The sequence below is a fragment of the Schistocerca piceifrons genome, chromosome 6 (genome assembly GCF_021461385.2).
Source record: "Schistocerca piceifrons isolate TAMUIC-IGC-003096 chromosome 6, iqSchPice1.1, whole genome shotgun sequence".
NCBI lineage: Eukaryota > Metazoa > Arthropoda > Insecta > Orthoptera > Acrididae > Schistocerca > Schistocerca piceifrons.
The window spans coordinates 333,617,834-333,638,807 of record NC_060143.1 but is presented as its reverse complement, the minus strand read 5'-3'; the positions used below and the strand labels follow the sequence as shown (position 1 = coordinate 333,638,807).

At 44.7% G+C, this 20,974-nt stretch overlaps 1 protein-coding gene and 1 non-coding gene across 2 annotated transcripts in view; both read left to right on the top strand.

Annotated features, from left to right (window-relative positions):
* Positions 1-20,974, top strand: part of LOC124802677 (ATP-binding cassette subfamily G member 4-like) — a 311,068-nt gene that overhangs the window by 107,067 nt on the left and 183,027 nt on the right. The gene's annotated exons all lie outside the window — the stretch shown is intronic.
* On the top strand, positions 17,596-17,670 carry Trnas-cga. The gene has a single exon. It is a non-coding gene; the product is annotated as a tRNA-Ser (tRNA).

Below are 20,974 nucleotides of genomic sequence, written 5' to 3'. Positions count from 1 at the left end.
AAGTGATATCATTGCATATGTTTGAGTAATTTCTGGATGGCTTCCCAGAGCGACTAGTGTCTTGTATCGAATCGCGACCAGCACAGAATATAGTGCACCATTCCAAACGGTGGTTTTCTGCATACACCTTGCCCCATTCACGTTCTTCATTTTCCACTGGATATCTGTCCTTCGGCGGCCAAGAAAAGAATAACAGCAAGTCGGTTTTGTTTGGATGCATTTGGTAATAACCTCGCCATATTTCACGTTTCGTATGTGCTGCAGACACGTCGGAAAGACACGAGTGCCACACTAATCCCTTGCCTTAATGTCGGTGCTTATCCGCTGTCCAGTCACATTGATGTGATCAACTCTCAAAAGTCTGAATAACCACCCTTTTGCAGCGCAGACCACTGTGGGACGTGCAGGAAGAGAGTGAATGATGTTCTGGAAGGTACCGATAGGGCTCTGGAGCCATGCCGACTCCATTTCCGTAACTGGATGCGCTATGTTTTTTGTTTGAGGGCGCACGGCGCGAAAAGCCCGATCGAGGTCGTCCCATAGTTCTCGATTGGATGTAAATCCGGAGCTTTGGTGGCCATGGGAGTACGATAAACTCATCCTGGAGCCACACACTCATACTTGTGCGAGCTGCGTGGCACGTTGCATTGTCCTGCTGGTACACACTATCGTGCCGAGGAGAAACAAACTGCATGTACGGGTGAACATGTTGCCCCGGGGTAGATGCATACTTGTGTTGTTGATCCACTGTGTCTTCCAGAATAACGAGATCGCCCAGGGAATGCCCTCCGGCCTGGACCCTTCCGATGACTGCTGCACGATATTTGCTTTCGGATCTTTTACGCCGCACACGCCATCTGTCCGATGGAGCATAAAACACGATTCATCTGAAGAAGCCAACTGTCGCCACTAGTGGATGGCAAGTTGCGGTGCTGGCGGGCAGACTCCAGCTTTCGTTGCCGATTAACAGCAGTCAGCATGGGTGCACGAGCCAAGTGCCTGCTGCGGGGACTCAAATGGAGCAAATTCGCTGAACGGTTGTTGAGGAGACGCTGTTGCTAACCCGTTCGTTCATCTGGGTGGTCAGTTCGCCAACAGTTGCACGTCTTTTCGCCAGTACACATCTCGACATTTGTCGTTCACCACTGTCATCTGTGGCCCACGGTGCACCGCAGTTGCCTCGATGCCGGTTAGTTTTCGAATTATTCGAGGAAAACGTACAAAAGCGACCTTCAAACTCACCTCCCCCCTCCGCACTCACGCCACACGACTCAGGATTTCTATTACCCTATTCGTGGCACTCCCCCATACCATAGTACAAAAATGTCTGAATACACGAACCATTCGCGATATTCAATCTTTTTTTATATCTATTGATTAGGATACTACCTTTGAACTTGAATCTTGGTTTTTCTGTAGAGACTATAGAAGACTGTGTCGTTTTGCACAGCTTTGTGCGTGACAAATACGGCTATGAAACTGAAGACACATTATCAATACCTGGACTTGCACGAGTGCAGACAGCTAAACAGATACTAAAAACTTTTGTGTTATGCCTTACGGCAGGTCTGGTCATGGGGGAAGCCTCGTCAGAGAGGTCCACCTCATGAGCGTCTAGGGAAGTGATTCCATTGGTGGTTTCCCGTTGCTTTCCACTGATGATGATGAAATGATAATGAGTACAACACAACACCCAGTCCCTGAGCAGAGAAAATCTCCGATCCATCCGGGAATCGAACCCGGGCCCCTTAGCGTGACAGACCGCCGCACAGACCACTAAACAGGTACTTGGTGGTTATAATTAAAGTACAGCTACACACCTAGGTCCAGTGGGGGCTCTGATTATCGCACAGTAGCGAAACTCGGTAAATGTACTAGTGCATTACTGCGAACCAATATACGCTGAAAAAAAAAAACTAGTTCCAATTTTGGCCACAAGGTGCAAATCTGCCGCCATACAACACGTCGTTGACGTCTCCAGGGCTCATATTGAACAAACTGTGTAAGTGGTGGTTAATAATAACCTCAAGATTATGCCTTTCTGACTTTCAATTAGACATGGATACATTTCTGTACGCCTTTATTGTATTAACAGCGTCAAATTTGCACCTGGTGGCCAAAACTGAACAATTTTTTGCCAGCGTAAGTCGGTTGCGCATTAACACATTGAAACATATGTCAAATTTCGCCTGCCCTACGATAATTACAGCCCATGATGGACCTCGGTGAGTGGCTGCACTTTAGTTAAAACCTATCGGTGCAGGCATATCGGGAAAGAATGAGAGAAACATAACGATGGATTACCTTTTGACTGGAGCTGGTTCTTTAAATTGACAGTTTTCTAAAATTTAATTTTCGGAAAGATTGTTATTACTGCATTCATTGTAAACACGTTTATTGAAATGGTGGAATAGAACTTCTTTACGTGTTTCAAAATGGTTCAAATGGCTCTCAGCACTATGGGAATTAACTTTTGAGGTCATCAGTCCCCTAGAACTTAGAACTACTTAACCTAACTAACCTAAGGACATCACACACATCCATGCCCGAGACAGTATTCGAACCTGCAACCGTAGCAGCAGCGCGGTTCCAGACTGAAGCGCCTAGAACCGCTCGACCACAGCGGCCGGCTCATAATTCTACAACAAATTGATGTTAACGATGTAGGCCCATAATTACGTACATCCATCCTACGACCCTAATTGAAAAGGAGAATGACCTGCGCTTTTTTTCCAGTCACTATTTACCGTTCGTTGCTCCAGTGATCTACGACAAACTGCTGATAGCAGGGGAGCAAGTCCATTTGCATAATCTTATTAGAATCTTATAGGTAATCTCATGTGGTCCCGACGCCTTTCCACTAGTAAGCGATTGTAGTTATTTTTCTGTTCCGTTATCAGTTATCTCAATATCTGCCTATTTGATGTTGGTACGATGATTGGAAGTAGGGACTGCGCTACGATCGTCGGCGGGGAAACAGTTTCAGAAGACCGAATTCAGTATTTCGGCCTTCGCTCTACTTATTATCTTCCGGTTTCGGTACCAGTATGATCACTGAATGAATGAAAAGAGGATTTCGAATCGCTTATTGATTTTGCGTAAGACCAAAACGTCTTAGGGTTTCTACTCAGATCGGTTGCCAAAATGTTGCTTTCAAAGTAATAATAAGTTTTGAGAAGGAGCTGATGCATTAGCGAAGCAGATCCGAAAATACGGTGAAAGCAGTGCGATTTCGCGTGCCGGCCATGATATGAAGGTGCCGGCCAGATCGCGAATGCACCGAAAGCCTAAAGGTCGTGAGCCGGTTTGAACCGGCGGCCCTAAGAATTTCTCCTTCGGAATGCCCCGTGGCGGCGCGGACGCGATGCGCAGTGAGCCGTGTTTCTCAAACTCTGCCTGTGTCTGTCGTGCATACTAACCAGGGTCACCAGATGCGATTGACGTCATGGAACCCACCGTCATCTGCATTTATTAAAAGTTCATGACCGTTGTACCTGGCCATTAGTACCAGTCACTCAATTGTATACATGGTCTCCTTGTTGTCGGCGGGCAGCTGCTAACGTTTGTGCAGCTTACTTTCCGTCCACATCTGTGCGGCGCAAACTCTGTTCAATCTTTGTAGAAGTAGAACTGGCGTTGATTTCAGTCCATTCGTTTCTGGGGAACAACTTTTAATATGAATGATATAATGTACTTCCTAAAATCTTATCGTTATTGTTATTTTAGTGTTAGAATCGTTCACTCCACCGCTGGGGGTGCGTTTTGGAAGCTGTGTGCCGCTATTTAAATGTTCAGGTGGTTCAGTATCAGTAATGTAAGTACGTTTTAGCAAATGACTCGCGGGCTGCCGACTGCGTTTTACTTTTTATCCCCCAAAGTAATATGGCGAAGGCCACTTAATTTTTAGCTTTGGACTTCCGTTTCTGTATGGTGTCTCTTTTAGCCCTTTCTCCACGTCCCTGTTTTTAGCTGTCTTCTCTTATGTCAATTGGAACTGACGTATAGTCCTTTTTAACTACTCTCTGTCTTCGTGTTCTGTAGTTCTGACTTGGGCGCGTATGAACCCAGATGATTTTGCTCCCTAAAGCAAAACAAAACAAAGAAACAAACGGGGCAGCAATTACAGTACTAGAGTGAGAGAGAGGTTATTGCAGACTGAAAGGTCTGAGTAAAAGCTCAATGTCATTAAATGGCTTAAAGAAGATGATAATGAAATCTGAAAATACTCGCGAGGTTGGTTTGGCACCTGGAGGAAGAAGCGGTCCTGTCCTGGTGGAAATTATCGTTGAGGCTGCTGTTACTGTAACTGCTGCACCCGTCCCGTCCACAATCATTAAGCTTGGAGAATTGTTTTTAAGAGTCTTATAGCGTCACTGTAGACTAATAATATTGAGGGGTTTATTTGTAAAACTAAAAGAGTGCGCTGTCCGCCTCCATAGCTGAGTGGTCAGCGCGGCAGAATGTCATGCGAGGGACCCGGGTTCGATTCCTGCCTAGGTCGGAGATTCTCTCCGTTTGGGGACTTGGTGTTGTGCAGTCTTCATCATCATATCATGCTGATCGACACACATGTCGCCGAAGTGGTATCAGTTAAAAAGTCTTGCACCAGGCGGTCGGTCTGCCCCGCAGGAGGCCCTAACCACACAACATTTCATCAGTATGCTTGCAGGATAACATTACGAAAAACTCATAATGTTCTGGGGTTTATTTGTATAACTATTGTGTTGTAGCAGGTTTTTAGTAATGCATTGATTTTCCACTATTAAAGGATATTTGTATGTGAGATGTCACTCATTACTAATGTACAGATAAGTTTTTTGCAGCAACATTTTTTTAAATTATTGCAGTTTGGTAGCTGTCCAACACATTTAGTTGGAATTCCATGGAGCAGTCGAAATTACTATGTGTGACATGGCTTAACATAACTTGTGATAAACAAATAGACACAACCTGATTCGTTCCCTGTATTGCCTAAGTCTAGAGTGAATTCCATCCACTCAGGTGCCCCAGTTACAGAAGTTGAAGATGGGGAGTGGGTGTTTCAGTCTCATAGGTTCACGGGGATGGTGAGAGGATGGGGAGAGGGGGGAGGAGGGGAGTAGTTTGGGGTTCTGCAGATGACCTTGATCAATTGCCAGTGGTTCCCCAGGAGGGAAGGAGAGTGGGGGGGGGGGGGGGGGGACCTTGAATACAAGTTGCTCCGAAGTGTAACCTGACACTGAATGTGTAACCTGATTCCTCCTTTGTCTTTATCAGTCACCTTGGTCAGCAAGTGTCCTATTGCCTAGTAGGCACAGGGTCCGTTATGGGCCCTGATAACTTCTCTCATGTGTAATGGCACTGACGAGTATAAAGCGCAAACAACATCCTGTGGTATAGGCATCCATGCTGCATTCACCTGGTTCCTGAGTTCATCTGTGGTGGTTGGTATTGTGTCACAGCGCTACACCCATCGTTTCACCATACTCCACTCATTTTCGATTGGCGACAAGTCTGGGGATCTGGCGGGCCAACGCAAAAGTCAGACCTCCTATGACACCGAGAAGGCACGTGTTCAGCAGCAACATGTGGTCGTGCATTGTCTTGATGAAAAATGGCGTCTGGGATGTCGTGCAGAAATGGTATGGCTACAGCTTGCAAGGTGTCATTCACGTAGGTCACATTGATCACAGTTCCCTAGTCACACACAAACTGTGATTGTGGATGTACCTAATAGCACCCTACACCGTAAGGCCTCGAGTTGCCACTGTATGTCTTGTGCGAATGCCATCACTTTGATGCCGCGCCCCCTGTCTGCAGCGAACCAATTTTCAAACAGAGAGAACCTGGATTCATGCGGAAACACTATCTGGCCCCATTCCAGTCCCCACTGACGTCGTTCTGTACTCCACTGCCGTCTAGCATGTTTCTGCACATTCGTCAGAGGTAGGTAGAGAAGAGGACGACGCGCACGTAGCTCATGCCGTAATAAACGACGACGAGCTGTCACCCCTGATAGTGTACGATGTGTTACAGTGTACACAGCCGTGCCACTGCCGAAAAACTTCGTCCCACACGAGCAGCGATTTCCCGGATGGGTGCATCACATTCTCTCATCCCCATAATGCGTTCTCTCTCAAACCCACAGATCTGACGGTACAGTTCTTGCTTGCGTCTGCGAGGCATGTTACACGTCTGCTCAAGTCACACTGATCCTTTACCTTCTGTTTATAGCGACAACGAGAGCCGCAGGCACGTTTTACCCGTAGCTGGGGCTGCGCCGCGATATCGATGGTGACCTCGAATCCGCCGACCGACATGGTTCAAATGCTCATCATTTCTGCGGATCATAGTAAAGTAAATGTCCTGTGAATATGAACGTCCTATGTCTAGTTGTTCAAGGCGTTCTGTTTTTTCTGTTCATGAGTGTACTTTAATTCTTCCGAAGAGCCCTGGTTTAGATTCCAATTCAGTCTGTCTTAGTAATCGTAACTGTATAGGAGAAGCACTGGAGTGCGTCTTAGCATAGAAGTATGATCACAATGACAACCAACAGCAACTGTTTTTGTACTGATGATGATTGTTCATACTAGTAGCAAAAATCTTTGCTTAAGGGCTATGATGACTACACTTCCAGTCACTTGATCTTCTGGTCGTATCTTGTAAATGTGATTGGACTTGCAATCCAGTTACACTGTTTTGCGTGTGCTGCAACACATGTGCTACCCTGCACACCAAAGGCGGATACTTAGCGGTGTATGTTTATCAAAGTATCAACCCTGTTGACTAACCAAAATGCGAGCCGCTGCCCACAAGCCTAACATCCGTATGGAAGAACGTGATAATGCTACCGTAGCATGGAGGGTCATCGTAATGAATGGATGACAATGATATCGTTTTAAGTAGAACAAAGACATGTATTTTGATGAAATAATGCACATAATCTATACTTTGTCCTCAGTCCTACGCTTATGCACCCTCTGTAGTAGTAGTAGTAGTAGTAGTAGTAGTAGTAGTGAACGTCTTGGAATACATTATTTTATCTGAACACGACAAAATGGTTCAAATGGCTCTGAGCACTATGGGAATTAACTTTTGAGGTCATCAGTCCCCTAGAACTTAGAACTACTTAAACCTAACTAACCTAAGGACATCACACACATCCATGCCCGAGGCAGGATTCGAACCTGCGACCTTAGCTCAGCTAATCCCGCGCAGCTTCGATTTTACGTTAAGAAGCGTTATGTATTACTAACTATAGCATTTTTATTTCATTTACTTAAATTCTTCATTCAGCAGGGCCCTCTCATCAGACGTAACTCGAGTCTTTCGTATCATTTTCGCGCATCAGTTATTAAACAATTTATTAGCATACTTTCACCATAGGTACGCGTAGTCTTAGCTACAGTGACAAAACAGCCGACTTGTCAAATTATTTCTTTTTCTTTTTCATGTTAGCATATCATCATCTAGCGAGAAAATGATTTCCTTCCCCATCTACCTCCCCTGTTCCCGTGACGTGGCTAACATGCTGTTAACAGGAGGAAAAAAATGAACGTAAATGAGCGCATGGCATCGATGGCCGGGAGGCCCCATCCGGGGAAGTTCGGCCACCAGGTGCAAGTCTTATTCCAGTCGACGCCTCATTGGGCGACTTGCACACCGGTGATGAGGATGAAATGATGATGAGGACAGCACAACGCCCAGTCCCCGAGCGGAGAAAATTTCCAACTCGTCCGGGAATCCAACCCGGGCCCGCTTGCATAGGACGCGAACACGTTACCACCCAGTTAAGCAGAGGGACTATTAACAGAAAACGGTTGTATATAGTCTGCCTCACTGAACAGAGTACGTATTTGGTCGTCATACGTGTGTTACCTCCCTGCTTTCACACAAGTAAGAAAAGAAAATTAAGAATGGGTTTGCTAGGGTCTAAGACAGAAAGATGATGGAGCCCCAAAAACTGAATCCTATAGCACCACCTACCCCACAATCCCTGCACTGATAAATTCTTCATGGAGAGGATGAAGAGTGGACAGCATACCCTACAGAACGTACTTGTCTTAGCTTCAGCGGTACAGGCTCTGAAAACTGATCTTAACGTATCCCTAAGGTAAGCATGAAGGTATGCAGTAACAACACGTTTGTAATTTATCAAGTGGTATCGCTATAATTATGTCTGTCTGTTGTCACCATCTGTTACTGGCATGTAGCAGACATCCTCCCGTACAAAATGTCATGCAAAAAGTAGAAAAATGCTTATTCCCCATAATATACATACTACGTCATTTCTATTCGGCAGCATCATATACTGTAGTTGTAATGGGTTCTGTTTGTATTCTTTTATTTTCGAGAAAACTGTGATAAGTCCCTCTATAATACGACATTGGCTATACCAGCGTTGTTCTACCACTAAAACTAAGACAGGTCAGTAGAAGATAGGTTTGAGATACAGAGCATGGGATTGACAGAGTAGAAGAAACTGCTCTAGAGAAAACGATATGTGAAATACTGAAACAATTAAGTCGGACACATGATGGTCGTCAATCCGCCGAATCTGTAAAGATCGCAGATTCTCCTCGGACATGAATTTCTTTAACATGTCAATATTGTATAACCCCTCTCCTGTCCAGTCTCCAGGTCGACTAATAATACTGCCTTTGGATGATATAGTCCTAGTAGCTTGAAAGGTCTCCTACAGCATGGAAAAATTTGCTTGTTTCCTTTTTGAAACTAGAACTAGGATGAAAATCACTAAGTCACTGACCAGGTGTGAGTGCTTTTGTATTGTACATTAGCGGAAACCGGTACAAGGGCATGGATATTTGTAAGAAAATTAACATTGTCGGCTGGAATAGTTGTGCCCAGTGTACAGAAAATGCTGTAGTATGACATCTAGTATACTGACAAATGCAGTCAAATGGTATTAGCAGTTAATGTCAATAGTGCAGTATACAGGGTGGTCGGAAATTCCCGTTACAGACTTCTAGGAATTGTAGAGGGGAGTGAGTACATCGTATTTTGGATAGGAATCCATGTCCGGAAACGTCATCCACGAGACTACAGAGCGTCGAAGTTATAGGCGCGGGCGTCTGTAAATGTACGTATACACGGGGTGATTCCGTGATGATGTTACAGACTTTCTAGGCTGATGGAGAAGGACAGATGTATTAATTAGAAGTAAGGTTCCCTGTACCGGAAACGAACTAGTCGAGAGTTATAAACGAAAACCGTTCTGATATCTCTGACAGTTGAACACATGTACCGGTTCTTGTGTTGCCAAGAGTATAGGGTTGGTAATTTTCAGTGGTTGTAGTGTGGACAAAAACGAGAAAAAAGTCCAATAAACGTGGGCTCTTAAGTGCATACCTTAACAGCTATGAACACTTCCTCAGTAAAGGAGATGTGTTTCACTTTAGCGAAGATGAACGAATGGTCATAGCTCTTCAGGTATGCAATTAAGAGCCCACGTTTATTAGACTTTTTTGCTCGTTTTTGCCCACACTACCACCGCTGAAAGTTACCAGCCCTACACTCTTCGCGCCGGCCGGGGTGGTCGAGCGGTTCTAGGCGCTACAGTCTGGAACCGCGCGACCGCTGCGGTCGCAGGTTCAAATCCTGCCTCGGGCATGGATGTGTGTAATGTCCTTAGGTTAGTTAGGTTTAAGCAGTTCTAAGTTCTAGGGGACTGATGACCTCAGAAGTTAAGTCCCATAGTGCTCAGAGCCATTTGAACCATACACTCTTCGCAACACAAGAACCGGTACATGTGTTCAACTGTCAGAGGTATCAGAACGGTTTTCGTTTATAACTTTCGACTAGTTCGTTTCCGGTACAGGGAACCTTACTTCTAATTAATACATTTTTCGTTCTCCATCAGCCTAGAAAGTCTGTAACATCATCACGGAATCACCCCGTGTATACGTACATTTACAGACGCCCGCGCCTCTAACTTCGACGCTCTGTAGTCTTGTTGGATGACGTTTCCGAACATGGATTCCTATTCAAAATACGATTTACTCACTCCCTTCTACAAGTCCTAGAAGTCTGTAACGGGAATTGCCGACCACCCTGTACAACAAGACATCAGCGATTCGGGTGGTAGACGGTGGAACGCAGAATAAAAGCAGTCAGTTCTTTGTGGCGTTGGTGTGTGCGTATGTGCCTCTACTGCTGATAGGAAACAGACAGCATTAGCGATATACGAACTGTGTACATAAACCACGATTGTGACACTGCCACGCGGGAATCAGTTATCCTGAGGTGAAAAAGAAAAATCGATGCATACATGGAAATGGGACTCTGCAATTGTCAAGTCGCTAGGAAGTTAAACTGTTCAAGTACAGTAATTGATAATTTGGTTAGATTGGTCGCACGATATGGGTAGAACGTAGAATACGAGTTCAGTGGAAAATTATTTGAGGCATCTAAACGGTTACTTTTGAGCAAAGCAAAGGTCACAAACCGTTGTTCATCTCAGCTTGTTGTTGATTTCCAGTTGTCAGTAACTGCCACACGTGCACAGCAAATTTTGGAAAATGACAAATATCTTGCATCGAATACACGAGTGCAGAAACCTGCTGAAACACGCAACATAAACAGATAGATTGGAGTTTGCTTAGAAACATATGCCATGGACTTCAGAACGCGATAAAGTGATATTCTTTAATGAGAGGATGTGTAATTTAGATGTGCCAGATGGCTTTCAGTATTATTGACATGATCTGAGAACAGAGCAGCAGGTAAGAGAAATCTTGGTGGTGGAAGTGTTATGATATGAACAACCTTCTATGTTAAAAGTAAATCACGCTTTGCTTGGTTGAACACTACAGTGAACTCTAACAAATTCACTGAGATGCTGGAGATAGAATGGATTGAAATGTATGAAGATGTAGGGAACGGAAGTCTAATGTTCAACAAAATGACACATGTGTGCATGTTTCTGCTACAAGCGAAAAGTGGTTTGAAGATAAAGATATCGATGTCTTGCCCCGGCCTGCAAGTTGACAGGATATGAAATCCGTGGAAAACGTTTGGGAAATACACTCCTGGAAATTGAAATAAGAACACCGTGAATTCATTGTCCCAGGAAGGGGAAACTTTATTGACATATTCCTGGGGTCAGATACATCACATGATCACACTGACAGAACCACAGGCACATAGACACAGGCAACAGAGCATGCACAATGTCGGCACTAGTACAGTGTATATCCACCTTTCGCAGCAATGCAGGCTGCTATTCTCCCATGGAGACGATCGTAGAGATGCTGGATGTAGTCCTGTGGAACGGCTTGCCATGCCATTTCCACCTGGCGCCTCAGTTGGACCAGCGTTCGTGCTGGACGTGCAGACCGCGTGAGACGACGCTTCATCCAGTCCCAAACATGCTCAATGGGGGACAGATCCGGAGATCTTGCTGGCCAGGGTAGTTGACTTACACCTTCTAGAGCACGTTGGGTGGCACGGGATACATGCGGACGTGCATTGTCCTGTTGGAACAGCAAGTTCCCTTGCCGGTCTAGGAATGGTAAAACGATGGGTTCGATGACGGTTTGGATGTACCGTGCACTATTCAGTGTCCCCTCGACGATCACCAGTGGTGTACGGCCAGTGTAGGAGATCGCTCCCCACACCATGATGCCGGGTGTTGGCCCTGTGTGCCTCGGTCGTATGCAGTCCTGATTGTGGCGCTCACCCGCACGGCGCCAAACACGCATACTACCATCATTGGCACCAAGGCAGAAGCGACTCTCATCGCTGAAGACGACACGTCTCCATTCGTCCCTCCATTCACGCCTGTCGCGACACCACTGGAGGCGGGCTGCACGATGTTGGGGCGTGAGCGGAAGACGGCCTAACGGTGTGCGGGACCGTAGCCCAGCTTCATGGAGACGGTTGCGAATGGTCCTCGCCGATACCCCAGGAGCAACAGTGTCCCTAATTTGCTGGGAAGTGGCGGTGCGGTCCCCTACGGCACTGCGTAGGATCCTACGGTCTTGGCGTGCATCCGTGCGTCGCTGCGGTCCGGTCCCAGGTCGACGGGCACGTGCACCTTCTGCCGACCACTGGCGACAACATCGATGTACTGTGGAGACCTCACGCCCCACGTGTTGAGCAATTCGGCGGTACGTCCACCCGGCCTCCCGCATGCCCACTATACGCCCTCGCTCAAAGTCCGTCAACTGCACATACGGTTCACGTCCACGCTGTCGCGGCATGCTACCAGTGTTAAAGACTGCGATGGAGCTCCGTATGCCACGGCAAACTGGCTCACACTGACGGCGGCGGTGCACAAATGCTGCGCAGCTAGCGCCATTCGACGGCCAACACCGCGGTTCCTGGTGTGTCCGCTGTGCCGTGCGTGTGATCATTGCTTGTACAGCCCTCTCGCAGTGTCCGGAGCAAGTATGGTGGGTCTGACACACCGGTGTCAATGTGTTCTTTTTTCCATTTCCAGGAGTGTACTTTGAAGGTGTGTTTATCGCAATGGAAGACAAGTTAAGGCCGTATGTGAGCGGAAAAGAGAGATGCAAGAAGAGTGGGAGACAATTTCACTGCAAGAACTGAAAACCCCAAAAAGTCAACGCCGAAGAGAACTTTTGAGGTGTTTAGGAAGAAACGAGGTTGGACGAAGTACTAACAATACAATAACACAATAGGACAGTGAGTGCCTTTATACTAATTTCCACCCACGAAATGCAGTCGTCATATTTTGTTACTCGTGTTATGAAAGAAACTATGTAATTCCGTCATGATTGTTTGTGTCTTATACAGGGTGTTACAAAAAGGTACGGCCAAACTTTCAGGAAACATTCCTCACACACAAATAAAGAAAAGATGTTATGTGGACATGTGTCCGGAAACGCTTAATTTCCATGTTAGAGCTCATTTTAGTTTCGTCAGTATGTTCTTCCACCTACGCTCAATGGAGCACGTTATCATGATTTCATACGGGATACTCTACCTGTGCTGCTAGAACATGTGCCTTTACAAGTACGACACAACATGTGGTTCATGCACGATGGAGCTCCTGCACATTTCAATCGAAGTGTTCGTACGCTTCTCAACAACAGATTCGGTGACCGATGGGTTGGTAGAGGCGGACCAATTCCATGGCCTCCAGGCTCTCCTGACCTCAACCCTCTTGGCTTTCATTTATGGGGGCATTTGAAAGCTCTTGTCTACGCAGCCCCGGTACCAAATGTAGAGACTCTTCGTGCTCGTATTGTGGACGGCTGTGATACAACACGGCATGCTCCAGGGCTGCATCAGCGCATCAGGGATTCCATGCGACGGATGGTGGATGCATGTAACCTCGCTAACGGAGGACATTTTGAACATTCCCTGTAACAAAGTGTTTGAAGTCACACTGGTACGTTCTGTTGCTGTGTGTTTCCATTCCATGATTAATGTGATTTGAAGAGAAGTAATAAAATGAGCTCTAACATGGAAAGTAAGCGTTTCCGGACACATGCCCACATAACATATTTTCTTTCTTTGTAAGTGAGGAATGTTTCCTGAAAGTATGGCCATACCTTTTTGTAACACCCTGTATATATACCTATTTTCATTATAAATTCAATACAGTGTGCTACGGACGAAGTACTAACAATACAATAACACAACAGGACAGTGAGTGCCTTTATACTAATTTCCACCCACGAAATGCAGTCTTATTTTGTTACTCGTGTTATGAAAGAAACTATGTAATTCCGCCATGATTGTTTGTGTCTTATATATATCACCTATTTTCATTATAAATTCAATACAGTATGCTACAGACATTGTACTATTACTGTCGTAGGAACCCTCTCTTTGTTCTGATTTCCTTTACTGTATTTTCGTAATTTGCTTTCCGCTTGTTTTTGCAAAATTTCCGTGACCATATTCTGTAGTTCTGCTGCTTTGACTGCTATGGAAGGTGACCACTTAAACCCTTTCGCTCCTTCAGACTTGCTCGCTGCATTCCGTTCAAATGGTTCAAATGGTTCTAAGCACTATGAGACTTAACATCTGAGGTCATCAGTCCCCTAGAACTTAGAACTACTTAAACCTAACTAGCCTAAGGACATCACACACATCCATGCCCGATGCAGGTTTCGAACCTGCGACCGTAGCGGTCGCGCGGTTCCGGACTGAAGCGCCTAGCACCTCTCGCGCATACTGGCCCTCCCAGTAAGGTGGCGTAAGCCGTCGCATTGAACGGATATTAGGTTGAAAAGTAAGGTTTTGTAGCCAAAAGAGTGGGAAATAGTGTGGTATATTGGAATCCTGAATAAAACCAACCTGCTTTCAGAACAAAAATGTGTTGCATTACTTACTGGACACCCATCGCAAATCTAGAATCAGCATTTTCTGTGTGCTAGAGGACCAGTATGTCTTCGTGAATTTTTCCTGAAAATTGTCCCATTATTCAAAATCTTCCGAATGAGCAGTTCCCTAATCTGCCGCGTCCCGAACCAAATAAAAAAATGAAACATCTATTTTCTTACGATTTTCCCATTTCTTAGGCAACGACCTAGAAAATACTCGCAAAAAATACACTTGGTGTACCTCCCCATCATGTTCAGACTTTGGAAACTGCTTTGATAAATTAATTCCATTCCCTAGTTGCAGTTATTCTACCAAATCACTTGATACCGCCGTAATATTCATAGTCGTTTTCCTACTAAGTTCCCGCTGGATATTCTCGAATGCTTCGCGTAAGTTCCGAAATTCCGTCTGGTGTTCTATACTATCGCCCAAAGAATAGGTGGTAGCGCTAGTAGACACAAGTTTCTGTTATAACTTTCGGTCAGCCAACTCCTATAGACGCTCCTCCAAACTAGTCGTGCTGTTTAGACCACGAATTATTTCACCGAATTCTGTACTTTATTCTAACGCCTCCACTCGGCCTGGCGTCGTTGCATCTTCTCGTTTCTCTTCTTAAACTGTTCCTAAACCTCCTCGCTTACTAAGTCGTACTGTTTTTTCTATCTCAACCTGTGACTGCTTGGGTAACTTTAATAACATCTCTCCTATATTAGAGATTTTATCTTCTTTTGTAGCTACTTCCCCCCTTATGTCTTTAAATCTGACAATTTTTCTTCTTGAGTTTCGATACTATTTGACCCGCTTCCTCTTGTGTTTAAAACTATAAGACTGTTTCTCTCTTTGAACCTTAATAAGAGTCATTAATTCCTCCATCTTCCTAGCCCGGACTGGCATACAACTGTAACAACAAAAGGTATATTCTCGTTCGTATTTAAATAATGCCGCTACATCTGGCTCGACTCGAAATGTGTCTTTACAACTCCTTACAGAATGCAGTAATAAAAAAAATCAAATTGATGCTGTTTACAGCCAACCTAATCAGGAGGACTGCTAGCTGCACGACTCGGTACATGCGTCACGCGTGGACCAAGTGACGCAGCGATGAGCCGCTCTGTAGGCGTTACGTCTCCAGCTGGTCGGCCTCTGCGCTGCAAATCGATGCTGCTCTGCTGTCGTGCTGGCCGGCTGCCATAGGGGTGCCGTCGGAAATGGCTGATGCACTTAAAGTCTCGGAATCATGATGCAAAAAAATGGCTCTGAGCACTGTGGGACTTAACAGATGTGGTCATGAGTCCCCTAGAACTTAGAACTACCCAAACCTAACTAACCTAAGGACATCACACACATCCATGCCCGAGGCAGGATTCGAACCTGCGACCGTAGCAGTCAGGCGGTTCCAGACTGAGCGCCTAGAACCAATCACGATGCAGAATCCTTTCGTGTGGATGACGAAATTATTCTCCAGTCACGTGCCGAAGGTTACTTAACCCTCGCAATACCAAGGGGTCACAGAGGGGGGGGGGGGGGGGGGGGAGGGGTGCTTTGTGTGAAAATCTCTTAACCGATTCTGGTACTTTATATTTAAAGGTTTTGAAAATAATATTTATTGTTTTTAATGAATTCTTGTACTTAGTTCCACAAATATTTTAATTTTTTCAGTAAAATTTAATCCAAATGGTTCAAATGCCTCTGAGCACTATGGGACTTAACATCTGAGGCCATCGGTCCCCTAGAACTTAGAACTACTTAAACCAACTAACCTAAGGACATCACACACATCCATGCCCGAGGCAGGATTCGAACCTGCGACCATAGCGGTCGCGCTGTTCCAGGCTGAAGCGCCCAGAACCGCTCGGCCACAAAGGCCGGCATTTAATCCAATAATTTAAGTCTTAGTAGTGAGTGTGAGTTTTCCCAATGAGTGTCGTACTCATATTTTCAGGTTCAGGAGTCTCCTTAGGCATCTGTATAACTTTAGGAGGAGGAGGAGATTAGTGTTTAACGTCCATTCGACAACGAGGTCATTAGAGACAGAGCACAAGGTAGGATTAGGGAAGGATGGAGAAGGAAATCAGCCACGCTGTTTCTAAGGAATCATTGCGGTATTTGCCTTAAGTGATGTAGGGAAATAACTGGAAACCTAAGTCAGGATGACCGGACGCGGTTTGAACCGTCGTCCTCCCGAATGGGAATCCAGTGTACTCCTCTGCGCTACCGCGCTCAGTACCCATATAGCTTTAAAAAGTATCATGTGAATGAAAATGAACGACATTTAACGAAATTTGTATTTTTTTTAAAAAAATTCTGCTGGTCATGAAGTACACCTCCACTAGGCGTAAACATTACGTAAACTCCATTGGTGCTGTTAAGATTGTGCTAAAAGACATTTTTCAGGTTCTGTACCCTACTTAGGCAACAGTATCTATTTAGAAAAGTATGTTGTTAATAAAAATGAAACACATTAGCGATTTTTTAGGTTTATTTGATGGTGGACAAAACCGCTCTTGACATTAAACGTTATGGAAAATGCGTTGGTGTTGCTAGGGTTAAGCACGCGAATATCTTTCATTCTTGACCGAGTTGCTAACATCTTTTGTCTAACTGTTTATATTATTGATACTCCCTCACATTAATCAAGTTAAACTTATTTCCCGAATATTCAAATAAATTCAGGCAACACCATGCGTGTGCCTGTTTATATATTTTCGCTAACTGACTTGCGTTGCCCTGGGCAACGTCGTATCTTCTTGTGTTACTTTCTTCAAAATCCTTGCAACTTATTATTATTAAAGCTCTCTTCTTTGAGCTCCTCTAGTCCACTTCCTGCGCTAGGACACTAAATGAAATTTTACAGGTGGAGTTTTCGTTACTGTATGTTCCAGTCCATGGAAGTTCTGTCACCCGGTTGATATACGTGCCAAATTTTACCTTATTATTAGCTTGCGGTCGCCGTCCTTGAAGTTATTTTGCCACTGGATCGTGACGTGTGACTTCTTCGCCTGCTGAGAGCGGGTGCTTATAGGGAGCTCAGATCTATTCAGGCCACTAAATGACAAACAATTTTGCGGTAACTGTTCTGTATTTTACACGAAACATTCCTGTGTACAGCTTCCGTTACAATTGTGGGTGAACAGATTTCTCTTAACTAATAGCTCCAAGCAGATCACAACATTTGATCATCTACCGATTTGATGATTCAGAACAGACTGATAGAATGACATTTCTCATTTACGATCTTCAGTTGTTGGTGCTTTGACTTTGACTGGCGGAAGTAAAGCTGTGAGGAGGGGGCCTGAGTCGTGCTGGGGTGGCTCAGTTGGTAGAGCACTTGCCCGCGAAAGGCAAAGGTCCCGAGTTCGAGTCTCGGTCCGGCACACAGTTTTAATCTGCCAGGAAGTTTGATATGAGCGCACACTCCGCTGCAGAGTGACAATCTCATTCAGAGTCTGACTGATTCACTATCTAATCGTCGTCCATCCCAAAAAGATAAGGAGAGAAACTTGAAATGGAGAGAGTGTTGATCGTACATTTTAAACATCGTTCAAGAAGGGATTGCCCAAAATCCCACTCCTAAGGGGGTGAAATAAGGGACGAAAGGCTATTTGGAAATATGTTGCTGTTAAGGCAATTTTGGAGGTAAAACTATGAAAATTGGTATTTGGTTTCTCAGTCAGAAATAAAAAAAATATATTTTTCAGCATTTTTGAAAGTTCAACCTCGGGGTATAACAATGAGTGGATATTTTTTATAATAAATAGTTACTAACGAACTACTAAAGCATTTTTCAAGCTTTTTATGAAAATTAATATTTGACTTTCCGGTTAGAAATTTAAAAAAAAAGTGTTTCATTGTATTTGGTAATATAACTCATAAGGGAGTAAAATAGGGGATGAAATTTTTAAGAGAATATTTTGTTATATTAATACATTTTAAAGCTGAATGTATGAAAATTGACATTTCGCTTCTAGGTTAGAAATAAAGAAATTTGTTAGGGGATGAAAGTTTCAATGGAAATTTCGCGACAAGAACTCAAAAAGCACGATTAACAAAAACCCCCGACTCTGGCCGCCAGAATCGCTTTTTGGTCAAAAGTGCGTTCGGGAAATTGCATGCTTCTAAGGCCTTCATTAGCGTGAATAGTTGAGAAGGTGTTGCAATTTGTGAACAACATAAATATTCCATTAAAGAAAAACAAAAAAAAAAAAAAAGTCTGGGCAGACCACTCTACCTGAGCGAAGCAGCGAACGGCCAGCTAGTTGTCGATACACGTAAGTGATCTGGTGGACAGGAACAGCAGCACTCTGCGGTTGTTCGCTAATGATGCTGTGGTGCCGGCTGTTGTGGCCGAGCAGTTCTAGGCGCTTCAGTCCGGAACCGCGCTGCTGCACAGCGTACGGTGGCTTGCGGAGTATGTATGTAGATACAGAGGTAGATGGAAATTCGAAAAATAGTCAGAAGTGAAAGTTTCCTAGTGTGTCAGCTTCTAGAAAAATTTGCCTGAGAGAAGGAAAAAAAAACAACGCAAGTAAACTATAACTGCTGTGATACAGATGACCAGATTGCAAGAAATGGTAAGGACAGCAGAAGAACACATACACTGTCCAGCAGCATTAAAGTGACTACCCGTCCAAAGTATCTTTTGCAAAGCGAGACGTGCAGGAAGAGAGTCAGTGAGGTTCAGGGACGTCCTCAGAGGAATATGGATCCATGCCGACTCAAGTGCCGTGGCCAGCTGCGCCAGGCTTCTCGGTTGCCGATACAAGGCGCGAACAGCGTGATCGAGGCGGTCCCACAGATACTCCATTGTGTTTCAGTCTGACGAGTTTGTGGCCAGGGGAGCTCAGAAATCTCATTCTGGTGATCTTTGAACCACGCACGTACAGTGCCAGCTGTGTCACCCGTTACATTGTTGCAAGGCTCAAAACCATATCAACCAAAATCGCTAAAAATAAACGCAAAATATTTCTATTTATAACAGCAGATAAAAATTCGCTTGATGCCTTCCTAAGAGAGAGTTTCCATTCCTTCCAAGCTAATTATGTAAGTGTAGACCAGATATGGCTCAAATTCAGAAATACAGTTCCGACAGCAATAGATAGATTCATACTGTTGTGTCTAGACAAGACAGCCTAGACACAATGAGAGGAAGCCGATAGGCACGCGCTTAAACTCACGCAGACTGGCGTGAGGTCTGAAACAGGATACGTAATGAATGCTATAAAGAAAAGTACGTAGCTTCTGGAATACTTAACTTTAATCCACATTTGTAGAACATCGCTCTTGATGATACATGTTATAACCACAATATATATAGCAAAGGATTATGGCGCCTTGCTAGGTCGTAGCAATTGTAGCTGAAGGCTATGCTAACTATCGTCTCGGCAAATGAGAGCGTAGTTGTCAGTGAACCATTGCTATGAACGTCGGCTGTACAACTGGGGCGAATGCCAGTACGTCTCTCTAGACCTGCCGTGTGGTGGCGCTCGGTCTGCTATCACTGACAGTGGCGACACGCGGGTCCGGCGTATACTAATGGACCGCGGCCGATTTAAAGGCTACCACCTAGCAAGTGTGGTGTCTGGCGGTGACACCACACATACCGCATGAGTTAATAAGAGACGGGACTGATCCACCATGGTATACAAAACGCGTCAGAACACTGTTGCAGAAGCAACGAAAAAAGCATGCGAAATTCAGAAGAACGCAAAATTCCCAAGACTGGCTGAGTGTCACGGGAGCTCGAAATTTAGTGCGGACGTCAGTGCGAGATGCTTTTAATAGTTTTCACAATGAAACATTGTCTCAAAATATGGTAGAAAACCCAAAGAGATTCTGGTCGTATGTAAAGTACAAGACGATACCGTCAATGCGCTATAGCGATGGAAATGTTACCGATGATGGTGCCACTAAAGCGGAGTTAGTAAATACAGTTTTCCGTAATTCATTCACGAAAGAAGATGAAGTAAATATTCCAGAATTCGTAACCAAAACAGCTGTTAGCATGAGTGACATAAAAGTAGATATCTTAGGTGTTGCGAAACAACTCAAATCACTTAAGAAAGACAAGTCTTCCAGTCCAGATGGTATAACAGTCAGGTTCATTTCAGAGTATGCAGACACAATAGCGCCCTTCTTAGCAATCATATACAACCGCTCACTTGTCGAAAGGTCTGTTCCTAAAGATTGGAAAGTAGCACAGGCCACACCAATATTCAAGAAACGAAATAGCAGTAACCCATTGAATTACAGACCCTCAATTTGCAGTAGGATTTTGGAGCATATACTGTACTCGAACATTATGAATCACCTTGAAGAAAATGACTTATCGATACATAACCAACACGGATTCAGAAAATATCGTCCTTGTGGAACACAGCTAGCTCTTTATTCCCATGAAGTAATGAGTGCTGTCGACAAGGGATCTCAGATCGATTCCATATTCCTAGATTTCCAGAAGGCTTTTGATACCGTTCCTCACAGGCGATTATTAATCAAATTGCTTGCATATGGAGTATCGTCTCAGTTGTGTGACTGGATTCGTGATTTCCTCTAAAAAACGGTTCAAATGGCTCTGAGCACTATGAGACTTAACTTCTGAGGTCATCAGTCCCCTAGAACTTAGAACTACTTCAACCTAACTAACCTAAGGACATCACGCACATCCATGCCCGGGGCAGGA